Source organism: Ursus americanus, chromosome X (genome assembly GCF_024610735.1).
Source record: "Ursus americanus isolate L20-20 chromosome X, mUrsAme1.1.p, whole genome shotgun sequence".
NCBI classification, from domain to species: domain Eukaryota; kingdom Metazoa; phylum Chordata; class Mammalia; order Carnivora; family Ursidae; genus Ursus; species Ursus americanus.
The window spans coordinates 8,678,245-8,698,274 of NC_142164.1; the positions used below are offsets into that span (position 1 = coordinate 8,678,245).

The 20,030-nt window shown below is 38.8% G+C and overlaps 1 pseudogene; it reads left to right on the forward strand.

The window, feature by feature from the left end:
* Nucleotides 1-7,183: 7,183 nt before the first annotated feature.
* On the forward strand, nt 7,184-19,324 carry LOC148106814 (heat shock-related 70 kDa protein 2-like; annotated as a pseudogene).
* The last annotated feature ends 706 nt before the right edge of the window (nt 19,325-20,030 follow it).

Below are 20,030 nucleotides of genomic sequence, written 5' to 3' on the forward strand. Positions count from 1 at the left end.
ATTGTTCTTTTCAGTTGTTTCATGGGTTTTCTTTTTTGGGAAAACATAAATTCTAAGTTTTGATGTAATTTAATTTAGTAAACTCCCCCCTTATGAATACTGTTTTTTGCCTGGTTTTAGAAAAATTTCCCTACCCAAGTTATAAAATGAATTACGTATTTACTTCAAAGATATTTAGAGTTTTACATTTCCCATTTAGGTATTTCATATAGCTTAAGTGGATTTTTATGTGTGATTTGAGGTAGAGATCCATTTACGTTTCTTCCATATGGATAAACACTTGTTCCAGCAAACTGAATTGTGTTCATTTTTGTGGTTTTCCCACTGATCTGCAATGTCACCTGTCATCTATCAAATTTTTATGTATCTATGGGATCTATGTTTGGGCTTTTAATCTCCCCCACCCCCACCCTGTGCCACTGTGTCTCATGGCACTAGGCTTTATCTTTTGTATTGCTGTTAAGTATTATAACTGCACCAATATCATTCATCTACTCTTTCATCCCTTCAACCAATGCTAAGCATCCGCTATGGGCCAAGCACTTTTCTAGATTATTAGATTCTATCAGTGAACACAAGAGAAAAATACCTGCCCTTCTAGAACTTCCAGTCTAGTGGAGGAGAGCATCAATAAAGTTATAAATAATTAAAATGTATAAAACATCAAATGTTGACAACTGCCGTGAAGGAAAATAAAGCAGGATAGGAAGTGTCCGATGGGTTGAGACTTGCTATTTAAATACAATGGTCAAGGAAGACCTCGCTGATCTTAGTGGAGATCTAAAAAAGATAACAAGGTGAGTCACACAGATATCCGAGGATACAACCCAGCAGGTAGATGGAACAGCAAGTACAAACGTCTGAAGAGGATAGCTATGCAAAGAGGCCAGTATAGCTGGGAGTGGAATGAACAAAGGGAAGATGAATTCAGAGAGATTGCACGGGGCAAGAACAATTGTTACACCACACTGTTTTAATTACTAAAGTTTCATAAAAATTGTGGTATTTTGTAGATCAAATCTACCCATCTTTTCTTTCTACAGGAATATCTGGGTGACTTGGCCATCCTTTTTCACTGTTTCTCTAAATACAATTTACAATCAGCTTATCAAATTCCTATAAAAGTCTGTAGAAATTTGATTGACATTAAACTGAAAGTACATATCAATTTGGGAAACTGTGATATTGTTCTATCCTTCTGATGGCGAGTTTCCTGATGTAGAAACATGATATCCCTTTCATGTACTTACGTCTTCTTTTGTGTGTGTTTGGGAATGCTTTACTACTTTTTCCATGAAAGCCTTGTACATACATTATCAGCGTAAAAACCTGCATATGGGGTCTGTTTGCCACTTCCCTCACCCCCTGGTCTACACTGTTTTCACTATACTGCTCTCCTTTCTGTCCCTCAAGCACTTAGAGCACACTTTGTACCTCAGGATGTTTGCCCTTGCTGTCTCCTCTTCCACGGCATGCCCTTCTTCCAGATAACTGTGTAGACTACCCGCCCCACCTTCAGATTTCTGATCAAATGTGACTGTATTAGTGGGGCTTCCCTGACCATCCAGTTGCAAATAATGCTCTCCCAGCACCTGCTCTCTCCTTTTTCTTTAGTTTTATTTTCATGGTACTTTTTTACTCATCAATATCTATTCAAAGTTTATGTTTCCCCCCATAATTATTAAGTTTATGAAATAGATGTAAAGATACCTAGAAATTTTGCGAGATCCTCTGTGGGATAAAGCCAGAGGAGTGAATAAATACAGTCTGCAAAACCAAGTGGCTTCTAAATCACTGCTCCCCAAGAGAGCAAATGTAACAAGTTCTTCCTTCTCTCAGTCCAGTCTGGAGAAACAAGCAGATGCTGAGTCTGAAAATGCAAATTTCCACTACTGCACACTGGGTGTTCTTTATGGTTGACCCAAGTTCACAGGATATCGCAGATATCTGGCCAGCGTTTTCATCACTATGTTTGGAGTGCTGGGTCATCTAGTAAAAGGACAAGGTAACATTAGTGGAGGATGTTACTACATTGTTATTCAAATATCTATGTCATTTAGGGGTTGTTTGGAAACTTTACCCTTTAACATAGTGTTCTCTCTCTCTCTGAATAGATACGTGAATATATATATATTATATATATTCACTAGTTATATATACATATATATGTGTATATATAGATATATACATATACATATATGTTCACTAGTAATATATATTCACTTGTATGACATCTATTTGTAATATTGATCGCGGAGATGTGAAAACATTCCCTATTATAAGTGGCAGTCTAAGAAGAAAGGATCTGAAGCAGAAAAATCCCCACCAGGTGTAGAAAGTGTGAATTCTGCAGTATTCTTTGATATATATTAATATCAAAACAGATCTTTGAGCAGATTCACCTTAGATTGTATTGAGCAGTATTCATCATGAAAACATCCCAGGCATAAATGCCCAGCACTTGAATTTTGCCATTTAGAGCAGGAAACATAATTGCCAAGTAAGGGTAATAAATATCAGTATTGATAACATTACTACCTTTTGCTGAGTGCCTACTATGGGCCAAGAATGATGCTAGAAATCAAGAAGCATTATGTCATGCAATCGTCAAACAAGTCTGGCAAGTAAGTACCAACCTTATCATCATACTAATAAGTTACTTGAAGCTCAGAAGATGAAACGACATGTCTGTGGTCACAATCACATGACAGAAAGAGAAGTAGCTGGGATTCCAACCCAGGGGTCTGGATCCAAAAACTATGCTTTTGTCTACGTCATGTTATAGGCTACATTGAAGGGGGATGAAACTGAGACCATTTGTAACCATTAAAAACTACAGAATCACAGTTTTATGTCTAGACCACCACGTCTGCCTTGTAGGGCTTACCCCCTAGTCAGCTCCCCGAAGGGCATGTGGAGAGGGTAGCTCGGGAGGTTAAGTAATTTTATTATTTGTATTTATCTCTACAATTTACAAAGCATTTTTCCCCATTATCTCATTGTACTCATTATAACGCCAGATATAACTTCCCTTTTCTCATTGGTGAGGTGCAGAAAGATTCTTACTTGCCTGGAGTCATCTAGAAGCCAGGACTGAAACCCAAATCTTCTGGCTCTAATAGATGTATATGTTCCTGGGGTGCCTGGCTGGCTCTGTTGGTGGAGGCTGTGACTCTTGGTCTAGGGGTCGTGGGTTTGAGCCCCACGTTGAGTGTAGAGATTACTCAAGTTAAGAAAAGATGTAGATGTTCCTACTATCTGTTGTTCACTTCTTCTTTCTCCTCTGATAGGCACATGGTATGGAAAAAAGATTTTAAACCTTATTCTGAATTATTTAAATGGTTAGGTAATTTAAAAATATGAAATTGATTTGTGTGTCTTAAATTAATTGCTGTTTGCCTTTTTCCATTGAATCTCATGTGTATGTGTTTGTGTGTAGTGTGTATGGGTTTATTTATATGTATGTATATATCTATTTACCAAAAGTTCTTTAATCAAAGGGAAAGCATAGTTTTCTTGTTAAGTTATAGTAGCAGTGGTAGGAGGGGGCATCAGAGTGAAAATATAACATGCTGTCTATTTTGGTATTCTGAAACACATGTCCTTATTTTTAAAATGTAGTTATGAAAAGCATAGTTCTAAATCTGCAACATATGGCACACATTAGGGATAATACATGTCTGATGGTTAAAATGCTACATTTTATTATTCCGTTGTGATTTCTTTTTTATTATTTATTGTCTGCAGTTAGCAAAATGCTATTATCTTATCTCTAGGCAATTGTTCTTTGCTTTAAGGAGATGAGGTTGCTTTTTGCCAACTCCATACATCTTTGGAATAGCTATTCTATATTCGTTCAATCTTGACATCTAGATCACAGTATGTATAATGTAGTGTAATATCATTAGAAGCTCTAGAAATAAATGGTTTCTAAGAATATGAAAATATAAAACAAATAGAACAGGCAAAAGAGCATACTTGTGGCAGATTTCAATGACATACTGCTTTTATCATACCTTTTTCTGCATTGCCTGTTATAAAAAGATGTGTTATAAAAAGAATTTCTTGGATTCTTGTTTTCCACTGCAATAGGCATAGCAAACAATATGTTTAATCACTGTTAATGTTTCCTTTTAGATTTGATTACTTTCTACCTAATTCATCATCTCATCTTGCCCGTTACTGCTTTCTGTTTACTTCAGTTTGCTGATGTAGAAAGTGTGAATTCTGCAGTGTGCTCTGATAAATATTAATAGCAAAACAGATTCTTCTGAGCAGATTCACCTTAGGTTATATTGAGCAGTATTCATTATGAAAAACTATCTTGTTAAAATGATAGTAACAACAAATTTTTCTCTGATTGTGTTATATTGTGACTAATTAAAACCAAAAACATAACTCTGACCTCAGCATAATTTAGTATTCTCCTGCTATTTCCCTGGACTTATAACCATTTTCTCTAATGTAATTTTCTGTGTTGGGAAAAAAGTAATATTTTTTCTCTTGTGGATGTATTTGTTCCAAGATAGATTGACTTTACAATTTCAGAGATAATTGAAATAAAATATATAATAAAAGTTAAATATAACTGTATAGCCAAGCTAAAGTACCTTTCTTATCAAAAGGATGGCCATTCTCCGGGCACCTGGCTGGCTCAGTCCATAGAGTATGCGATTGATTTCAGGGTTGTGAGTTCAAGCCCCATGTTGGGTGTAGGGATTACTTAAAAATAAAATTAAAAAGTCTTTAAAAAAATCTTTTAAAAAAAGGATATCCATTCTCAGTAACCATAATAGTTTTTCAGAAGTATAATCAACTGTGAGTGTGTGTGTGTGAGAGAGAGAGAGAGAGAGAGAGAGAGTGTGTGTGTGTGTGTGTGTGTGTGTGTGTGTGTGTTTAAGGATTAAGATTATGTAGAATTCAGTTCTTGTTCTGCTACTAGTGAGTTGGGAGGCTCTGGGCATGTCGCTTCACTGTTCAAGCCTCCTTTTTGTCATCTGTGATGTAAGGAATTTGGCCTTCTTAATCACTAATGCCGTTTCTGTGTGTGCATTTTCTTTCACAGCCTGTCAATTTCCACAGGGGACTAGAACAGAAAAACAAGTAAGACACAGCTTTGACATAGAATAGGTTCCCAAAATATTTGTTGAATGAAATAGAAGTAAATGCTGAAAAGGGAGTGATTCAGCCTAAATTCTCTGCTCAGAACTGATTTGCCATTGGAAGCTTCCAGGTAGAGAGACTAGTGTTAATGAACTGGTGACTAAGTGCTCGTGATTGACCATTATTTACCCTCTGATTGGCCTGACTGAACCTTAGTCAGTTCTCCCCATAGGCCCCTGAAATTTGACTCATCTGAAGCTTAAGCAAGCACCAAGTTGCAAAGTATCCCCTCTTAGCAGCTCATTCTGAGAACTGAGAATTGGTTGACCACAGAGAGAAATATTTCCTGATTTTACCAACCTGCTCATTCCCACCCCTTGCCCTTCTCCTCCACGAAGTTCCTGCTAGCCCTGCCTCCTCCTCCTTACGTAAGAGAAACCTTTCTCTGGTTTTGACGCTCTTGTAGATCCTGAGGTTGAAGTGTTCTCCCTACTGTAATAGTCTTTTTGAAAAAAGTCACTCCTTATTTAGATCCAGGTTTGTTTCCGTTTTACACCGGACAGGTTCACTGATCTTCATAGTTATATTTAGCCTGATTCGTACAATTCAGCATAAAGATGAAGCTATGTAGGGTCTATGCCTCTATTTGAATTTCTCTCTTGTGGCCTCTATCCTCTGGCCTCACTGAAACCCTGCTTTGAGTATTTTGTCTTCGTTGTGGTCAGACATGGAATTGAGGCTACACTGTATTTTCTCTTCAGTATCTATACAACTTCGACACTTCTGAAACATTCTTCTCACGTGATCCTTTAACTTGTATTTTCAGGATCTTTTTGCTCATTCCTTCCCTGTCATCTGATTCCTGTAATTTGAATATATGTATCTAAGGACTTTGTTTAAACTTTCCTTTTTTAACTATTATAGTTTCTTTTTAAGTTACTCCTGTGGCTTAAGGATGCTTGCAATGATAGATTTCCCTTCCCTAAGCACTGTATTTATTTGTTTTTCCATCTTCTGGATTTTTTAACTGGACATATAGGGAAAGGGTTGGGTCCCTTCCTGGCCTATCTGGGGTCTGTAGGACAATGAGAAGCCTCAGTGAGATTAGCCATCTTGTGAGGAAACTATGTGCCTAAAGTGGGATTGGTTGAGAACTTCAAATTGAGAACTCCCCCAGCTCCTCAGTGTTTCCAAAAATTTCTGTAACTAAGTAGTGTGATTGTTCACAGCTAATGAGAGGCTTTTAGTAGGCCACACCCCATTATAAAACACAGTCACTGTCCGTCAGTGGGCTTGTTTTTGCCCTCATTTCATCTGGGCTTGAACAGCCTTGGCTTCACCATTCCCATGCATTGACCACTAACCAGTCAGTTCATTAACCAGTGGGCATCTGAGCACTAGAATAAACTTTTTCTTACTTCATTCTGTTAGACCTAAAATTGTTTTTAAACATGGGAGGAATATTGCAGAGAAAGTGTAAAAGCATATGTAAGAGAAAGTAATGGGAAATAATACTGGAGAGAATGTGAGCAAAACTAGGGAAAATGAAAGTTAATAAAGGAACAACGAAATGCAAGAAATGAGAAAATAGAGAATAAAATACAAGAATGAAGTATAACCTATGATACTGTAGAAAGCAAGAGTGAGTAAAAAAGAGAGACTGAGAAAATAGAAATTTAAAAACATGACAGGGGAGAAGAGAATATGTGAAAATGAAAGAATATGAGACAGTTTAATGTGCGACAGATGAGCTACTGAAATGAAATTTGAGAATGACGACATGTTAGAGAACAAGAGAAATGTAGAGAATATGCTGAAAATGTGAGATGAAACAGAATAATGTAAAATAAAGTAGGGAACCCTTACGGGGAGAAAAGTGAGGAAATGAGAAGATGAAATGAACTAAGAGGCTTTGGTAAGGAGCAAATAAGAGCGAGGTAAGAAAAGAACGGGCGCAGGGATGAGAAACTAGAATGGGGGAGAAACGGAAGAAAAAGAATAGGAGAAACCTGAGGAAACGGGTGATGAAAAACAAGGCTAAGCAAAGAGAGCCAGGAGAGCATTTGTGGAGTTGGCGGAGATGGGAGTGGAGGCGCCCTGCGGGCGAACCGGGGGCCGGTGGGCGGGGCGGAGGCGGCCCCGGGGAGACCGCACAGGCGCAGGCACCTGCGCAGGCGCACATTCTGGCACTGGCGGAACTGGGGTGGGGGTGGGGGGCCGCGGGGGCGCGAGCCCGCCATGTGACTGCGCGGGTCAGGGGCAGGAGCAGGTCGTCGCTGGGCCCGATGTCAGGCATCACAGATTCAGGTCAGAGAGGCAGCGGGGCGGGAGGGGTTGCTGGGGAAGCTCCAGAACATTCCCTGGAGTCTGGCCATTATAGCTTTGGGTAGGGGCGAAGGAATGTACAAGCATGTTTTTACTCTGAAGTTTGAATTTGTTATGCTTTGGCTGACCTCTAGAGTCTCGTAATTTGAGCTTTCAGAATCCAGTATCGTTTCTTTACCCGTACCTGAAGGTTGGATTTGGTTTCCTACATTTTAGTTAATTTGCACGAAAAGAGGCTTCTACTTTGTAAACGCCCATCTGCCCTGAAATGGGAAGCACTGTGGCGGCATAAGGTTATTTTGGACACCTTGGGTCTCCTGTCACTAGAGGAGGTCCCTTGCCTTCAGCGCATAAGGGCTCCAGAAACTCTCAAAATTCCCTGTCTGTTGGTCTCCCTGTGTTTTGCACGGTTTTCCTGTTTGGTCAAGTGTTTGTCATCGCTCTAAAAAGAAACGTATTTATTTGTTTTGTTTTATATAGATTTCCAGCAGGTTTATTGTTTATCAGACGGGTTTATCAAACGAATGCTTCTGGTTATTTATTTAAATTCTATTTTAATGACAAACTGCTTTTTAGGGAACGGGACAGAGCTGGTTTGTTTTTACTGTGCTAAATTAAACAGGTGACTTTGGTTCTTGAGCTAAGGGTAAATCTTCTAGGAAATGTCAGTGATCTTGTGATTTTTGAAATGTGAAACAGCTTATTAAAATTTCATATAAGCCACTTTTCAGAGAATATTCCATATTCTCTTTTTAGAAGCTTTATGTAATGAATGAGTGAAACTGAATTAGTTGTTTCTAGAAATTAGGCATGTGCTTGAACAGGTGAACAAAAGAGAATTTTTTTTCCCTGAGCAAATATGTGTCCGTGGTACCATCTAAGCTAGGAATTTACAGATGGAAAAAAATGTTTCAGGACAATTCAGTAAATCCTTTTACCATGCAGATTTTTCTCCATGAAAATTTGTTTCTTCAGAGGGGAAAAAAAGTTACCTCGATGGGGAGAATATTTTTTTTCCTTGCAAAGAATAGAGAATTCAACGTGTAGTAGTGAGGTCTATCAGGAACTGTTACCTCTAGCCAGCGGGCTGGTACTTGGCATTGTTGAGAGACTTGGATCTGAATTTACTAAGCAAGTAAAATTCATTTTTTTCCCACCAAGTCTTTCTTCCCCTATACAACCCATTCTTTTTTTTTTCTATTAAGCATTTTAAAAAGTCATTGTCAGTTTATGGTGTGTTTGAAAACCGAGTCACTTGCTTCACACCCTGTCTTGGTTTCTAAGGTCTACTCTTGGAAATTTTCTCTTAAAAGATTCAACATGTTGCACATGGAAATCTTTCAAGATCTTTCACTACTTTAAGAAGTATATACCCAATTCAAGAAAATGCCTATCCTCTGAATATCTTATGGATAATTAATGTCATAATTCCCAAAGAGATAATGTGTTTCTAAATTATTATAACTAGTAAGCTATTTTTATTTCTACATTTTATCTCATTGTAAAGTAACTTCTAGATCTATATTTGTCTGTTGTTTGTTCCTGTTTGTTTCATTTTTACTCTTCGCACTTTTGGCTTATTGGAGAATGAATTAATATTTCTGTAAATTAATGGTAGGGGTTTTACAAACTACAGAATGCAAAGGGAGCAAATGATCCTTCAAACTGGACAATCCAAGGATTATTTAAAAGATGTTTCTCTTGTAAATGCAACGAAAGAATGTGGCAATTAGAATTGAACCATGTAAACGTGGACTCCGATTGTGAACCCGAGAAAGGTGACAGTGTAATGAGATTTGACAGCATGTAGAAAGGTGGAAAATCATTAGCAAGCTAGGATCTGCATGAAAAAAATTGATTAGCATTTTTGTATTATGTAAGAAGATTGCTTAGCATTTCAGGAGGAGGGCAGCAGTTGTGTGGCATTTAAATCTACTCTGAATTAAAAATGATCAGTTTAAAAAAATTATGGAAAATTCTTATGCAAATGAAATGTAATCAAGCCATGCTTCAGACTCATTATGCATGATGGATATGCACTGTAACTTGCTTACTAATTCAAGGAGCAGAGGAATTCCAGTTATCATATTGTTTATGCAGCGCTGTGCCACACTGCTGGAAGTGATATTAAATTGATTACAATAAACGGTGTAAACCAACAAGATGGGTCCTTATCCAACTTGACATTTATTTTATATGAAATGATGAGAATTTCTTACTTTTCTGAAAACCTCAGCTTCCTCATAAATGTTGAAATCTTTCTGAGGTTCTTAAAGATCTCAAAATCAAGAGGATGAGAGAGACTATAGAGGAGAGAGAACAACACTTGGTAATTCGTTTAAGTAGAAGACATTTGCTTGTTGACCTAAAAGTTTGTTTGTATATTTGTGATGTGTAATTGAGATTTCCTTGAAGTATTTCTTTAGTGAGTTCATGTCTAGTTGTGAGAATACTTGGTAATGAAATTGTAAATTGGGCTAACCTTGGGAAACGATGATGTCAACATGCTCAAATTTCTGTTTTCAGAGTTTTAAAAATTAACTTTTACTTAGTATTTTTAGGCGCTTTTTTTTCAGTTAAAGAAAACATTGGTTGGTTCTGGACAAAAGCCTATGTTGGCATATCCAAAGTGTCTCTTTTGTAAGTTTTTATGTGAGAAATTTTAAGATGTCTTTTTCATACTAATAACTTGTGGTTTCTGATGTTAAAGGATTTTGCTGTTGGTAGCATTTTTATTGGTGTTTTAAATGATATTTGATTTTTACAATTTTAATAGTAATGTATTTTCATGGTAGAAAATTTGGAAAACAAACGTATGAAGCAAGCAAAATCATAAAACTCATATTGAAAGGGAGCAGAGTATTTCAGCCTAAAATATGCCTCTTTGGTATAAGGATTATTTTGAGCTGAGTATTTTTTAAGAAACAGCGGACAAAGGAAAAGTTCTGACAATGAGTAGTAGAAGTTACTCTTTTGTAAGAGACCTTTGCATTTGTAAAGAAGTCTCCATTTCTAAAGGTGTCTTCCTCTTTGTACCGGGAAGAGGAAAGTGACCCTAAATCTCTAGAAACTCTTTACCAAGGAGGAAGGCAAGGACTTAAATCTATACTACAACCTTACTGTGCTTTTTCTGGTGCCCTCCCATAGCTGGCTCTCTCCCCTCACATTTTGTCTTTGGCTGCAAACGATATAGAAGGCGGTAGGCATGGGCCATTTTGCAGAGTTACTCAGTCTTCTTGGATCTCTACCATGTATACAGGAGGTATACATATTATTAAGCTTCAGTTTTTCTCCTGTTAATTTGCCACCTGTTAGAGGTCACCTGTGGTTAGCATTCGTTATATTTCCTTTCAGTCTTTCTACTATGCGGGTTCTCCAGTGTTTATTAAAACCCAACATAAACACTTAAATGTCTCAATATTAGGAAATATAACTGAGACCTCAAGGGTCGAAAGTGAGGACATCTTATTTATTTTTATTTTATTTTATTATTTTATTTTTTCCCCTCCACCCTCCAGGACATCTTATTTTGATTTGAAATGTTTTGTAACACTCATACTAAAACTTTTTTGTTTCTGTATCTTGTTGTTTGTCGGTGAGTTCATCAAGAAGGAGAGAAGGTTCCCTTGTTTCCGCTGGAGATTGTTAGAAATTTATGAAGTCAGAGAAGTTTAGTATGGGGCGATAATCTCTAGAGCAGGGTTTCTCAAATTCAGCACTGTTGACATTTTGCTCCAGATTGCTCTTTGTTGTGGGGGACTGTCCCTAATGCGTTGTAGGGTAGTGTCAGATGTGCCTTTGATGAGGTTGTGGAATACAGGTGAGGTTCAGTGGGGTGGAATCCGGAGCCGATGACCAAGAAAGAATTCTTGAGACGTCTTTAGTGAAAAGTGGTGGTTTATTAGCACGGGGACAGGACCCGTGGGCAGAAAGAGCTGCTGCCCCGGGTTGTGAGGGGTGGCCGATTATATACTATGGGGTTGGGGGAGGTAAGGAAAAAGGGAGGTTGAGAAAGTACTTTCATATGTTAAAGAAGACTCACAGGATACCGGAGGCCTTGCCATTTACCCCTCTAGTAAGGCATTAACATGAAGATAGTTGGGAACTTCCTGGAGGAATGTTACACTCTGCCCGCTTCAAGTATCTGTTTATGGGCTGCAGGTTACAAGGACATTCATTGTATTTACATTTCCTTCCAGAAGCTAGGTTATTGATAGAAATGCTTTGTTCTTAGAGACAGCTGAGACATTTGTAAACTGAGGGAGACTCAAGTCTTGTCCTTTAGGGCAGCCAGGAGTGCCTGAGGAATGTCACGTACATCCCATGGTGGGGGGGGGGGGGGTTCGGGGTGTCAGTTTTTGCTTTGTCCTCAGCTTGCCTTCTGTTCCCTCATCACCTTGATGGAACAAACAGGTGTCAGTAACACCACTCTGGCTAGTTGTGACAACCAAAAATGTCTCTAGACATTGACATTTTCCCAGAAGTGTGGGAGGCAGAAACACCTAGATTGAGAACCATTGGGTTAGATGGAGAATACTAGTAGGAAGAAGGAAGTGGGTTGCAAAATAGAGAAAGGACACTGGAGGAGAGAGATTGCCGGAGGGAAGCAGGGTAGATATAAGAGGGACAGAGAATACAGGAGGGAGGAGAGTGCAGGAGGGAGAATAGGAGGGAGAGTGCTAGAAGCGAGGTGGGAGACTGCAAGGGAGAGCTTACAAGGATCCAGCAACTAAGCTGAAGGAGTGAAGCAGGCCTGCTGTAAACTTTATTGTGGGGAGTGTCAGGGCTGGTGGTGAGCTAGAGAACGCATGTTCTCCTCGAGGGCCACTTGTCTGCTGTTTCACCCAGTTGTCCCTGTGTGGAAAGGCCGGCTCAGGGTACTGGAGCTCCTTTTTTTCTAGGGAGACCAAAGATCTCTTTTGATTGAAAAATCAAAATATTTTAAGTGAAACCTCTGATTTTTAATTTCAGGCAAGTCACCTGGACCTCAGCAAAGTTAAGTGAGTTGTACAAGGTCTGTCCTCTCAGATGTGGTAGAGCCAAAAATAGAATTTCAGTTATTCTAATCCCGTTGTACCGTGTGGTGATATGTGTGTGCGTTTGTGCATGTGTGCGTGTGCGTGTGTTTGTGTGGAAGCACGTGTTTGTATTTTGTTCTCTAGCTGAACAGCAGTTAGATATTTTCCTATTTATTTATTTATTTATTTATTTATTTATTTATTTATTTATTTTTTCTCTCTCTCACAAATAACCACACGCGTTTAGAATAGAGTGTTCTTTATCTTTAAAATGGTATTATCCATTAGTTAAGAATACCAGACTGTTGAGAGGAATAATACATCACACAGCTGAAGAAATTACTGGGTGAAAGTAGTCCCACAGCACCCTGCTGAAGAAAGAAAACACCAGTATATAGTTAAAGCCTTTATGTGCCCTCCCTGATCCTGTATTTTTCTCTGCCCTTACAGGCTATACTGCATTTTTAGGGCCCACATATTTTTAAATGAGTACTCTTTTCAAATAGTAACAGTTTAGATTGTGTCTAAGAACAATTGCATATATATGTGTATATATGTGTGTATATATGTACGTATGTGCAGGTGTGTGTGTGTGTGTGTATATATGTATGCTTGATATTTCAGAAATTTACTATATTCTTAAGATGAATGATGATATATTGCATTTCTAAAGCAATTAACATTTACAAAGTACCTTGAAGTATTTGATCACGTTTTACCTTTATTAATTGACGTGTGTGCCTTAGTCCTCTAGACCTGCAAAGTCTCTGAAAGCTGAATAGATACGCATGTGTGAGCCTGGTTAGTGCAAGGTAATCACTTTAGATATTCTATATCCTAACTGATGTAGGAAAGATGCCAAGGTTTGAAGCCGATGGTTTGAAGCCGACGGCCGAGAAGGAACCCTTGAGACCTCTTTGGTGCAAAAAGGTGGTTTTATCAAAGCACTGGGACAGGACCTGTGGGCAGAAAAACCTGCATCAGAATCATGACGAGTGGTCCATTATATACTTTCAAGTTGGCAGAGGGTTAGGGATAGCGTTGAGTCTCTAAGGAATTTTGGAAGCAAGGTTTCCAGGACCTTGAGGGGGCTAGCCATTGTTGGGAAAAGGTCCTTTATTACCTTCTAATGATACCTGAGTCATGACATCCTTCAGATGTATGTCGGTGGGCCATATGCTTGGGGGTTGATTGTCAACATGTATCTTGGGGGAGGGGGTTAGAGATAAAGGAAATTTCTAAAAGAATTGTTATAAGGTAGGCTTACAGGATCCTGGGGTAGGGGGTGAGCTAAGATTGCCTTTTGCCCTTAGTGAAGTATTAACATTGAAGCAGTTGAGTCCCTAGAGGAATGAATGTCACTTCGCCTGTTTCAAGGACTTATCAGTGAGCTGTGGGTAGTAAGGAAATTTAATAATTTCTCTTCTGCCTCTGTTTCCCACATCACTAACCACTACATCTGCTGGAGAATAATGCTTCAGAATTCTATTTTCTGAATAGGCATTAATGTGAAGCAATTGAGTATTATTCTGCTTTTGAGTTGTAATCAAATGCACCATCTATATGCATAAATACATTTTAATTCATGACACATTATTAGATATAAAAACTGACATAGATTTGACTAACAGCAACACCTGCAGGTTTTTTGGAGCTTCTTGACATTCTTTATTGACAGTTCTCATAAATCAGATTTTCTCCTATGGTTCCTTTCTTATTTCTGGTTAGATAGAGTTGGATGAATTGCCTCCCTCTGTTTCATTCCTTAGGCTTTTCCAGAGCCACATTTTGCTCTGGAAAGGGGGAAGAAAAGTCAGCTTATGTTCTTTCTCAGATGCAGAGAGGCTGCAATAATTTTCTATAATATATATAGGCCATTATTCTCATCTTCCAAAGCAATTTATCATCTTTAACCTGATTTTTTCCCTAAGGCTAAATCATCATTTTCATATTAGGGATAACACAGCTGCTGGGGGAATGCATAAAGGCCTGAGGAATAGTTGAATTGGAAGAAAAGCAAAGTTTACCCTTAGCTGGCCGGTATACGCTAAGTCATGTAAGGAAGGGGATGGAATAGGGTTGTAACCCCAGAATAGCACAGGGTAGAAGGTGATCCAACTGTATTGTTTATTAGCTGAATCTCGTGACCCTCTAGAATTTAGTCTTAAGAATGTGCGGAGTGATGACAGGTCCTAGGTGAAGGCGTGCTGATAATCTGTTTTTGTTGCTTAAATTTCTTACAATACCAAATGTGGTACTTAGGGTAATTATTATTTTTTAAAGAACTGATTATATCCATGAACCTCAAAGGGATGATTCTATTAGTTAAGAAGTACCAAACTGGTAAAAGGAATAATACAGTGATTACCTGTGTACATATGACCCAGCTGAAGAAATAAAACATTACTTACAGTTCAAGGCTTGAACTCCCCATTTCCGCCCTTTGGATATCTGAAAATCTTTCATTTGGACTAAATTAACTCTCTCAGGGAATTGAGGCTATGCGAGAGATGATTTGTTCCACACTTAGCATGCTGCTTGGAAGGGCGGCGTTTAATATTCTATGCATTACCAAAGTTCCAAAGTCAGTAGAAGGCACTCAGAGCAGGGCTGGGGAGCGGTATCTCAAACCCAGGATGCTGCGGCTCACATTCTTCCAAACTTGCATGCACACCATGAACTTGTCTAGAAAACTACTTGTGAAATTTCAAAGTGAGCTTTCCACTTGACATTGAATATTGGGCATAAAGCTAGCTGACATATTAACTAAAAGATATTTCATTGATACCTGCTAAAGAGAGTAAAGAGTAACTTTACCACACAATATAGGATAAGGAAAGCATAAGAAGGAAAGAGTATAGATGAACTAGATGTCATATCCTGATTAAGAAAATGTAGTTTTGCCCCAGTGATAGAGCCTGCTAACATGGAATCATTTTGGCATCATAACACAACAAGATACTTGACAGTATTCCTGTGTAATTACTCTGCATGAAATTGGGCGTGGCCAAGTCTTGACTGACAACACCGTGCCTGGGATAAATTGTAGTTCAGCTGACTACTTAGCATTAAAAGCAAGAATAAACATGTAATTCCTGAAAACAAGGGATGATTTATGAAATAAACATTTCCTGCGTGAGAAAAAAAAAAAGCTTTATGAAATTCAAGAGGGTTTTGTTTTTAAAACATTGCTTACTAATTGCATTTAAGCATAAAAATAACTCTTAAGATTTTCTCAGTCTGCTCCATACTGTTGCATATACAATATTTAATTAGATGATTCATTAAATTTATGAATGTTTTCAACTCGTGTTGAATATAACTTATTAAATTTTAATTTAAAAAGACAGTATAATAACCTCTTTTGGAGTTGCCCTGCCCAGGCTGGCTGTGACTATAGACATCAATATGTTTTGCCTCTGCAACTGGAGGTGCATGTGCACATGGAGCCCCTGCACAGCTGTTCTTCCCTTTGCTCTTTACCTGCCTTCAGCCCAAGTGTAACTTCTCAACGTTTCTTTGGTGCTCTGCCCAGTGATCTGCACATTAAAGGTATTCAACAAACGGTAAGTGATGAAAATATCTCTCTGAGCACCCAGTGTAATAAAATGGAACAGTTGGAAAATTTTAAAAAGCCAGGTGCCCCAGCACTGTCTTTGAGTATCTGTGCAATTTTGGACCATCCCTTGAACTCTCTGGACCTTTGTTCTTTTCTCCTGTCATGTGAATGGCTTAGACCCAATGATTTCCAAAGACCAGCCCAGGATTAACCTTCTAGAGTTCATTGAGTCACTCTGCTGTCATTCTGCCTCCTATCTTCAATTTCATCTTTACATCCAGTGGAGATGATACTGTATAAGTTACCATACAGCTAAGTATTTGTTGTGCTTTCAGCTTTAGATTCGTCAATAACTACTATGTTGGCCTTTGGAGAAAAATAAAACCAGCCTTTTCCCTATAAACTGAGAACATTGCTACATATTTGAAATCTGTATTATCAACCTTAACATTCCTCTGATTGGGAATGGCCTTTGCCTTCCTGCCTTAAATTTCTTCCGTGAATGTTTCCTGGCTGCTCTCATTTCGTGCTTCAATGTGGAGTCAGGAGGACTAGAAACCAGACTGCCATCTACTACCAAATACCAATGTCATGGAGAGGCATTCATTTCCCAAATGATACCTCCATTTCCCCAATTATCAAATTAGGGAGTTTTATTTGATGATATCAAGAATCTGTTATATTCTTGGGGTGCCTGGGTGGTGCAGTCGTTAAGCGTCTGCCTTCGGCTCAGGGCGTGATCCCGGTGTTAGGGGATCGAGCCCCACATCAGGCTCCTCCGCTAGGAGCCTGCTTCTTCCTCTCCCACTCCCCCTGCTTGTGTTCCCTCTCGCTGGCTGTCTCTATCTCTGTCAAATAAATAAATAAAATCTTAAAAAAAAAAAGAATCTGTTATATTCTCATTCTATATGAATCTATGTTTGGGGATGCCCGTTAGTTAGAGACAAGGAAAATCAAAAGAACTTTTAATGAGCACCTACTATGTGCCAAAATGGTAGGTATACTAAAGCTAAGGAAACTGCAGATCAGAGAGGTTAAAAAGCATGCCCAATCATTAATAAACTAACAAAGCTACAAGTGGCAGAGTCAGGACTTGAATCTGTGTCTATCTGGTTCTATAAGCTATTCTGGTTGGAAAGATTAGTTAGATCTGTTTTATTTTATTTATTGTATTTGGTAGGTCATGGGGAACAAGTTTTTGAGTAAGGGTTAGTGTGATAAAAGGAATAATTTAAAAAGGTCAGCATGATGGTATTCATAGAGGATGGTGGCCATATTTAATTGATCCTTTTATTTTCAACATCTAACACAGTATTTAGCAAATGGTAGATATATAGTTGATGTTTACTGAATGGATGGATGGATGGATGAATGGATGATGGTGATGAATAAGTCATGACATCAGAGAAAGGAGAAATACTGGTGATAATGCTACTGTGGTTGTCTGAACACAAAGTAATAAAACTTTGACCTAGGGTGGTGGCAGTGGTGAAGGATACATGCAATGAGGAAGAATGGACTGGACCTGGAAAGAAATTAGATGTGGGCATGAGGGAAGCCAGAAATGACTCCAGAGCTTTGAAGCCTTGTTGGTTGCCATGATGGTTCAATTCCATTCTCAGAATTCTGGTGGTCACCTTATAGTTAGACGTCTATTACCAAGTGCAGTGGAGGTCTGCAAACAATAGAAAACAAGTGGAACACATTACCATCTGAATAGATTGTAAAACTGAACCCATTTATATTTGAGTTAGACCCACATAAGGATCAAAATACAGCGAAAGCGAAGTGGTGGAGAAAATAGAAGATACAGGTCTCCTCTAGAGATAATTGCAAAAGACTTTTGTTAACACTGATTTCTTTTAAACTATATTCTTCTTCATTTCCCCTTTTTCTTTCTTTAATCAAGATCTGCCAATTGGTGTTGAATTGGGTTCCACTTACTCATGTGTAGGGATCTTCCAGCCTGGAAAAGCAGAGATCATTGCCAATTACCAAGGCATCCGTACCAGTCCAAATTATGTATTTTTCACAAAGTGATCACCTCATCAATGAAGTTAAGAGAACCAAGAGGTGGTGAACTTCAGTACCGTCTTTGATGCCAGTAGGCTTATCGGCCACAAGTTTGGTGATGCCATGGTTCAGCCAGAATGAAGCACTGCCTTTCCACATGATTTGTGAAAAGGGAAAGTCCAAAGTAATTGTAGAATATAAAGGAAATAATGTTTTTCCCCAGAGGAGATTTCTTCTAAGCAAGATGAAAGAGTTTGCTGAAGGGATAAAAAGGCAGAAAATACAATAATTACTGTTCCAATCTACTTTAAATGATTTACAGTGTCAGACTACCAAAGATGCAGGGACCATCACTGATCTTACTATCCTGGATATTAAGATAGTAAATCAGGATACTAAGGATCAGGATACTATTGCAGCAGGTATAGTTTATGGCCCAGATTTAAAAACAACAACAACAACAAAAATGAAGCTTTGAAAAAGATGTTGATCTTTGACTTAGGTAGTGGCACCTTTGATGTATCTATCCTAAACCTCCAGGATGACATCTTTGAAGTAAAATGCACAACTGGTAACACCCACGTGGGTGGGGAAAATTTTGATAACTGTATGGTGGGTCACCTGATTGAAGTGTTAAAATGCAAGCACAAGATGACGGATTATAGCCTCCAACAAGCAGGCAGTGTGCTGCTTCTACACTGCCTATGAGAAGGCAAAATGTATCTTGAGTTTCTTTGCTCGTGCCAGAATTGAAACTGACTTACTCTGTACGGGCATGGATTTCTACACTTCTCTTTCCTGAGCTCACTTCGAGCAGCTGAATGCTTATCTCTTCTGCGGTGTCCTAAAGCTAGTAGAGGAATCTCTGAAAGATGCCAAACTTGACAAGAGCCATATTAATTAGATCGTGACAGTGAGTGGTCCCACTTATACCCCAAAGTTTCAGAAGTTGCTGAAAAATTTCTTGAATGGAAAGGAGCTCAACAAAACCATCAGCCCTCGAGAGGAAGTGGCACACGGTGGAGCTGCACACGCAGCCATTCTCATGGGTGACAGATCGGAGAATGTGCAAGAGCTCCTGCCCCTTGATGTTACCCCTTCTCTTTGCACGTTGAAATGACGGGGAGGTGATGGCCTGTCTCATCAAGAGAGACACCACCCATCCTACAATGCAAACCCAGATGGTTCACTACTTTGACAACCAGACCACTGCTTAGTGACAGTGTATGAGGGAGAAAGGGCTTTACCTAAAAGAAAGAAACTGCTTGGCCAGTTTTACTTTCTGGGATCCTCTAGCTTAGCGTAGTATTCCTAAAATCCAGGGGACCTTTGACAGAGACCCCAATATCCCTCTCAACATAACTGCTGCAGACCAGAGTACTAGTAGGAAGAACAAAATCAACATTACTAATGACAAAGGCTATCTCAGTAAAGATGATACCAGATTGTAAAAGAAGTAGAAAAATAAGAGATTGGAAGATGAAGTTAACAGAGATAAGGTAGCAGCCAGAAATGCTACGGAATCCTAACCTTCAGCGGCATGTAAACAGTTGAAAATAATACTCTGAGACTGGAGTTGAGTCGAGAAGAATAAAAGGAAGATTCTTGAAAAGCGTAAGGATGTGTTAAGCTGCCTCAAGCATAAGTGCATTGCTGAAAGAGATGAGTGTGAGTATAAGCAGAGAGCGGGAGAGTCTTCAGGCTGTGTGAAATGAGGCTTCGCTATGCAGTACAGCTGGCTGCTGTGGCTGCCACAGCTCCGAGGAACCCAGGTCTAGCACGGAGCAAGTGGACTGGAAAGTCTGCTCTTCTCTACAACCACTTCTGCAGTTTTTATTTCACTTGTTCATGCTTAGTTTGCAGCCTCCTTGTGCATGAAAAAGGAAAGATTCAAAACTTAGTTCAATGATAAAAAAATTGTAAGTTTATTCAACATTGTAATATTAATGCTTCTACATCTTGTGGGTTTATGAACTTCCACACATTTTTCAACACCTGTATATGTATGGTAA